The sequence below is a fragment of the Strongylocentrotus purpuratus genome, unplaced genomic scaffold (genome assembly GCF_000002235.5).
Source record: "Strongylocentrotus purpuratus isolate Spur 01 unplaced genomic scaffold, Spur_5.0 spur5_scaffold_6, whole genome shotgun sequence".
Taxonomy (NCBI): Eukaryota; Metazoa; Echinodermata; class Echinoidea; order Camarodonta; family Strongylocentrotidae; genus Strongylocentrotus; species Strongylocentrotus purpuratus.
This window is the reverse complement of record NW_022145612.1, coordinates 26089958-26098264: the sequence shown is the minus strand read 5'-3', so window position 1 is coordinate 26098264 and position 8307 is coordinate 26089958.

Sequence of the window (8307 nt, the reverse complement as noted above, 5' to 3'; positions counted from 1 at the left end):
TGGAGAAGGAGAAAGCATCCTGCAGAGAAGCTGACTTTGCAGGTCCGCTGATGTATCAAGGATTTGTTGTGCATTAATTCTTGCCTTTCAGGAAAAACAGAGTGAAAGTCACTTCATCCCTAAAGTCATTTGGAGCCGCGATTATTTCCATTTGGGATGGACGGTGAAACTGCACCGCTGGGTTCCGCAGTTATCTTGTATTTGATCAAACTGAATGGAAATGCACAATGTTATCATTGTAACGTAAGGGATATCAAAAAGATTTTGCAGCCCTACAAAAATATGTTTCTTTAACGTAAAGAGAAGAAGGGCATGAAAATTGCTAAAGTGCATAGATGTTGGTTGGTTGCTAAGCAAATACAGGGGACTGAATTAGGCTGAAGAACTTGCCTACGAAAAAACTTGCCTAGATCTTGCCTAAAATGGCAATATTGTTCTTAGATTTTGTATACAAATTTTTTTCTGACAAGAGACAAACCGAATTGATACTCTTAAACTCTTCCCTCATATTTATGGAAATATAGCCGGAATTCAGAGTTATATTAAGTTATCTCTTTGATATATATATTGCTATTGGTGTACCCATGTGAAAAGAAAAGAGAGAGAGGTTTGTGATTGCTTCCTGTGGCTTCATGAACTCTAATAACCTTTGAAGAACATTCATGATATATTTGAAAGTCTATCTGAAAGGACAAGTATAAAATGTCACTTGCCACATTTACCGGTAGCTAGTTATTTGTGCTCACCACATGCTGAATTACATTTCATTCCCAGTTCTACTTCCATACACAATGACTCTATGCCACGTTTGTGTCTACATATATGTGTAACTGATATATATGAAAACCATGCATTTTGCACTGGCCTAGCTAGTTAACAGAATAACAGTAACACTAAATGCTGCATATTCATTTGTGGCCTTGTTTAAGGATCTGGAAGCCCCTAGGATAAGGCATGAATATGTATGAAGCAAACAACCATGAGTTTGATTGTCTGACCATCAAATCTCTGTTGAGTCATTTAGTAATACAAATGATGGACTTGTTTTCAGTGTTTCTTCTAAAATGAGGCAGAGTCGGAAGTACTTTCTCATCCTGTGCTGTTCACCTTTCAAAATGTAGTTGAAAGCAGTACTGCAAAGTGTAAGGAATTGGACACATACAAAGAATTTTCATATTTATTGTTTTTCATAAAAAAAATGATTTGAATATTTTGTACTAAAGTAATGTATTCATTGATTGTTCCTGTTGAGCATTGCTCTGTGTACTGATTAGTATGGGGGATGTATTTATTTCTTCATCATTTAATGTACATGTGTATATAAATCATTCTGTCTACTCTAGCATTACATGTTTAATTGAGTTGCTTTCAGGGTTAGATGTTAACATAGTATTTGCTACATATTCCCCTGTCTCGCCACCATATCATAACATATGTTTTCCTGCTATCCCTTTCTACTTTTAATATGCCAAACAGCTTTCCAGCATGGCATGACAGTATAGTGAATCTTTGGGGAACTCATGAAGAATCATGGATTGGTTGATTGATTCAGACATGATATGGTTATGATATGCGAAACATGGTTTTTGATATAAAACATGAAGTGAACATGACCGTGAGGTTGTTTGTTTATGTATTTTTGTTGAAAAGTATGGATGACAAGAAGAATACTATGAACTTACTATCTGAAAAGCAGTTTTGGAGCTTGAACCTTATTCTACCGCTTTTCGTAATGACATTCACGCATCTAACACCACAGATTTAGGTTAAAATGGCCGCTTCATATAATGATTAAACTTCAATACATGTGTAATCTTGTGTAAACTAATACCTGTATTGTACTTTATCCCATGTTTTCTAAAGGAATATTCTCTCTTCTTTTAATTTATACTGTTTATGCAGAACAGCTTTGAATGCCCAAAATAATTCAACAATTTACCTTACAACTTGCAACCTTTTTGATCCCAAGAAAAGTTGTCATATGATTTCACACTGAATCATCAAATGATACCATGTAGTTCAAAGTTAAAATCAGACTGGGCCCTTGAGATGTGTACAGTTCCTGTAAATAGAAAAATCATCAATGACGATTTACATTTTCACTCCAATACCACGTACATGTTGCTGGTTTTGGAGCTGAATCAATTTATCCCGAGTGGTGTTATCAACTTGAACTGTCATTTGAACTAACAGTGATGATAAAGGATATTATATCACCTGTAATGTACTGCATTTGGTTACCTACAAAAGGTCACAGATCTTTTTTGAGCTTCAGAGTAACTTCTCTCTTTATTGAATTAGCAACATCAAAGAATTGCCGCTCTTCCTTATAGCAAAATAATCACCTGTTTGTTGGAGGTCAAATACTGGCAAAGCATATGACTTGTTGTTTATGAAATACCAAAAAACTACACAACTCTAAGCCATGGATTCCATAGGGGTTATATAATTGATTATTGTCAGTATTTGGCAGGCAGTTCAAAATACTTATCGGCTTATTTTTTATTTTTGTTTTTGCAATTTACATCCTACATTTTATATGGTGTCCACACATAATATCTGAATAGGGTATGTGCATGCGTGTGTTTGTATTCTTTGTATGCATGAGTACAGTCACTTTAGAAAATTTCCTGTGAATATTAGATTAATTTGTTCTCCAGTGAATTCAATCTAGAATTATTGTTCATGCAGTGGAAAACAAATACAATGAGGGAAAGCTCTATATTACATGCATACTTAATGTACACCTGCATTGAGCTTTGTTCAAGATTATATGCTAACTGAATGGAGAGCTCTAATTCAAATTGTACATGCAGTTCCATAATATGTTTGCCTCGAGATTCATCCCATGTTGGATGATGAGTTGAAGTACTTCAATTGCTTGTACAGTGAAGTTTGCCAGTACTCTGAAAAGTTTCCATGCTTGACATGGATGCAGTACTGTGCTAATTATTATTATCCAAGTAATTCTAGGGTATACCAAAACTAAGAAGGGCAGCTATGTGTAACTTGATCATTTCTTGAATCAGATTCGTGAATTGGATTCCAAATTCAAATTGTCAAATTTTGTTTAGGTCACTCTGTATATACATTACCCTTGCATTATTTGCCCTGTATACTATACTAGGTCTGTAATTGCACAATTTTCTGCCAATCTTTTCTTCTAGAATCCTGCATGAAATTGAATCTTCACCAAAATCCAAGGGAACAGGAATATTATGTGATAGATGGGTCAATCTTTCAGTAGCAAGATATGATGTACTTGGAAGGACTCGGAGGATGCCAATTCCATTCATTGCCAATTGGGAGTGTAATGAATAGGAGAATGTAATTTTGCTGTCCCGAAGGATAGGCGTATATAGCAAGTAGGAAGAATGATCAGAAATACAGAGTAACAGGATGATTTATTGGATGTTTTTGGAGGAAGATGAGCTCGTTCAGGTCACCTCTTCCGCAAGACAGCTGTATCGTACACTGTACTTAATGCATTGGTGAGCTGTTTCGTGTACTGGACACACCGTGAGGTCAAAAAAAATACAAATTTTCTAGAGAGAGAGAGAGAGAGAGAGAGAGAGAGAGAGAGAGAGAGAGAGAGAAGAATAGGAAGAAGAATTGCCCATCTATCTCAGCCTCAGATAAAAAGAATCGGGTCTATTTCCCTAGACAGTGTAAAGGGAGACGCAAAATGTACTATCATCTGACTTGAGAGGTCAATGACAATCATATATATCCCTGGGCACTGTAAATGAAGCTGCATTATGATGATAATCACAAACCAGGTACAGATGAATTTATCACAAATGTCATTATTCTATATTCATTGAAACATGACCGAAGGGGTATGTTTTGCTCCTGAAACTGCTCTGATGTGCTTCACTGGAAAATGTCATTTACCTTGAACTACAGAAGATTATCTCTTCCTAGAGGTAAAAATGTGATCCTTTGAATGAATTTATGAGATATATTTATTAATTTATTTAATCTCCAACAGTCCTTGATTGTTTATTTATGAAAATCCATGGAATCTTTTCTTTATGCCACAACGCGTCCCACCCTGTGCATAATTGAAACCCAAGGCTATATCACTATGTTTTCATTCTTCTCTGCTCACTTTTATGCACAACTGTGCATATCAACTCTTACTAGGTATGTCATCATCAGCTCGAGATTGCCAAATAGCCCACGAATTTCTGATTTGGGAAAAAGGCCCGAAGTTACAAATTGCATCGACTTCATCAGCTCGAGACTCAAGCTTGAGAAATAAGCTCAAGATATTTTGCTCAGCGATCGCGCATAGTGCAAGTCTTCGGGCTGGTGAAGATGCACCGGACAAATAGCAGGATATTTTGAAAACTAGCTCAAGATATCTTGGGATGATTATCTCGACCAAATATCCCGCTAATTGCAATAGCGGATTGATGAAGGTGCAAATTAGCTGGATAATTTGCGATCGGGATAGTTAAAGTAGCGGCTTATTTGGCAATCTCGAGCTGATGATGACAGGCCTACTGTCTCCGCTCATTTTCTCATGCCCCGGCCGGCCATCCCACGCCCAATATCTGGGGCATTTCACGCATCATGGTCATTACTTTTGGGTGGGAGATTGAGTGTTATTCAAGGTTGGTGATAGAGATGATAATGCAAGAGAGCATGGCTGGCCCAATGATCTGCCCTCCCCATGGACGTTTATAAGAGGTGGGAAATATTGGAAATTGATTTGGGAATATGGAATGAATGATTAATATCATTGCACTATGTCACTCCTTCTCTTAGCACCTATCGGATATGTGTTTGAGCGTAAGATTTTCTTGATGAGTTTGGACTGACACGTAAGATGTCTAATTTACAGCTAGGAGTTGTTCAATGTGCATCATCTGATATTTGTGAATTTTGTTGAAATAATCAACCACCAAAAAACAATTGTGGATTATTTTCCAATGGTTTTGACAGTCGGTACCAGATTTTAATCTTTGTTTTCTATCACATGTCATTTCAAATCTTTTTCTCATCCATCTGCGGTGTGAAAAAGTATCCCATTTTCTCAAACCCCCAAGACCATAGAAACGGCATGAATAAACATACATGTAGTTCATGTATATTTTTGTTTTCAGTCAGGTAAATACATCTTTCTCCAAGGAATGCCAAAAACCCAAGTCAATGCCAAGATTTACAAGCAAAAAGTGTGACTGGAAACTGCTTCTATCTGACCCCATTCATCTTGTGTTACTAAAAGCAAATAGACAGAAGGTGAGATCTGAGAAGAGGTTGCATTCATCATGGAAAACCCCCTAGTTTTCCTGAGACATTGCTATGCCTACATCTAGGTGTACCTTGATGTATTACCTCACTGTGTGTCACTGACATCTGCGGTAGTTTGAGAGCAGGAGTGAGAAATTGCATCCATTATCCAGACACCCCTCATGAAAGTGGTAAAATTGTGATTGACTCGACTTTGATTTGGAGACAGCCAATATTCCTGAGTGAAAATAGAAAGCTTTTTAATCCTTTTTTTTCTCTTTCTAAAATATGTTAAGTAGTGCCGTTATCCATATTGTTTAATCATTCATCACAGTATTTCAATGATCACTGTTCACTGGAATTCAAATCTTTCACTGACCAGGCATGCTTACTTGTGCAGTCACTCTGAAAGCCCTTTTATCATTATGAACAAATTATTTCAGGAATTCTTGAGATTAAGAAACACATTTTTTGCATATAAAGAATGTCAAAATTGCAAAAAATGTTGCTTCCATACATCTATATTTGGCATCATCCAACATTATTAACATTTTTCAGCTGACAGGACAGCAAATCCTTTCAACACTTTGCAGAAATAGCATGAATTCATCAAAACATGTTGAGGTGCAACATAATGACTCTCATGTGTCCATCCTACTCCCGCGAGAGATCCCATTTCTAGGGCCTGAATCACTCGACTAAAAAAGCATCCAGATATAGAGGGCAGACTGATTTATTGTAGGATTCATCTCTGGCGTCATTCCTCACATAATTCTCCTTGTTGGTTTACATCTATCACAATTCTTGATCCAAGGAGGGGAGGATCGGCGGTGACAAGCAATGTATTTCAGGAATCCTATCCCATTTCCTTCATGCAATCTTAAATTGCTCTTATTGCTTAAAGGGGATGATCAAGTTTATTTTCATCTTGGAAACCATTATTCAGCTATATATATAGATGTGTTTTACCAGGGGACTTTTGTTATTGAAATTAGAGTGATGGAGGGAAATTGTAGTGGCCTTTAACCTTAATTGTTTGTGTTCAGATTCAATCCACTAATGACAACTGCTCCTTTTTGGTCTTTATGTTGTACATGTGAGCCTGTTTTAAGTTTGAGGAAATCACACAATTTTCCAAATTTGTATAGAATTATTAAAAAATCTGGAAACATTATGAGAGCATATATTTTTTTGTTTAACCACTTAAATAAAACAAATTATTGTTGTTAGATAGGATTGCACATTTAATAAGAAATCAACAAATCTAGGAATGTCATGAAATTTATGTTTTGATGAAGATATTTTCCAGATAACAAGAATGAGTAAGAATAAATGATACACTTTACATCTATCATTCATGATCTTTTACACTTTATATACATGACTCATTTTGAGTAAGCATTTCTCTGAACAGTTCAGCAAAGAAATTGATTTGTTCCTTTTCCATTTGTCAAAATGTATGGGGAGGTTGTCCTTAATTAAGTTGTCATACTCTTTCCCTAATCCATTCTTTTAACCCAGAAGATTCAGTTTTCATTTGATACATATTTCCAATGGGAATGTCCCCGGAGCATCATGGGAGCTTGGTCTTTGAAGGGTTAAGGAATGGAGGGGGAGGGGGGGGGGTATGTTGTCTATACGGGGCATGCACCTGTTCTGCACATGACAACATCAATGTTTTGACCAACTAGTCACACGGCAACCAAATTTAATATCACCATCTTGAATGCCTCCTGTACATGTTCTTAGTTTCGATTGTCGGTCTCTTATTCCCTTGCCCGCGGTCCATCTTGTGATTTGATCTGAACGACACGAATTGAACTCCGATGACATCGTTCAAACCTTCCTGTGTTTTTATTTTAAGAGTGAGAAGAATGTTAGGTGTGCAAAAGGTGCATCATATCTCTCGTTTCACAATTAAACATAATTAGTTACTAATTGCTTTACAGTAATCTAATAATGTTGTGTCCTTTGAGTTCATATGTCATCTGTTGAGATCCAGAAGGGCGTTATAACTCTCTTTAAACAACGTATTTCAGAGAATCGTGGCTGATGATCATTTGAAGTATTTGTTTGAACTGAATTTCTTTGTTGAGAGAGGATATATATTATAAGCTGCAGTTCTTTCCAAGTCGGACAATTTGACCTTTTATTCATTTAAGCAAATCATTGGGAACGCACTTCATGAATATTCCATCTTGGGCATCTTCCTGTGAGTCAAGCTTTGATTTCTCACTCATTCTGGCATGTAATAACCCAAGGTTGCTACAATCTCCATCCTCTATCTATAGGCATGCATGTGCACTCTACTATAAACCGATTGTCCAATTATGAGAAGATTTATGGGGAGCAAGAAAGCGTGGTATTAGAATATGATGGTGTGTGTGTAAAATGCATCATTCATCATTGATAATGTAAGATAGGTGTATTAACCCATTGCATACTGGAACTGAGTGTTTTCTGTAATAAGCCTCTCAGAACGGGTTAAAATATGTATACCCTTTGGCGGTTTGGCCGTCAAGGATTATACTGACAGTTCAGATGCTAAAAAGGTCAGAAGATGCATTTCTTGTTTTGGTTGACATATTGACTATCAGGTACTGTATTTTTATTCCCTCATATCACAAGCATCTTGTTCTATTGATAATTAATCATATTTGTAGCAGAAATCAAAGTTGTTGCTATGTCAGTGAGTTTAAAACCTGTGCACATAAGCAAACCATGAAAATCTTGGTATTACACACTCTTTTCCCAAGTAGATGGCCTACATGATGTTCAGCAAAATTGTCAACTCCTGTTGCATGCTTGTAATTCACAGGTCACAGGTTTCATTCTACTTGACCTCGGTTGAATATCTTAAGATTTCTTGGAGTGTAAAGAGAAAAGCCAGCTGCATCAAAGTGAGTCATTCTGAGTTTCATCAGAACGTGTTGGTCATAGCATGGACCTACTACATCATGGAGACGGAGAGTCTTATAATGCGGTGTAAACAGAAAAGTTTGAGGTATATGGCATCCATGCATCCTCCAGAGAATAGTGTATAGCACTGTGAAAGAAATTACTTTCAGG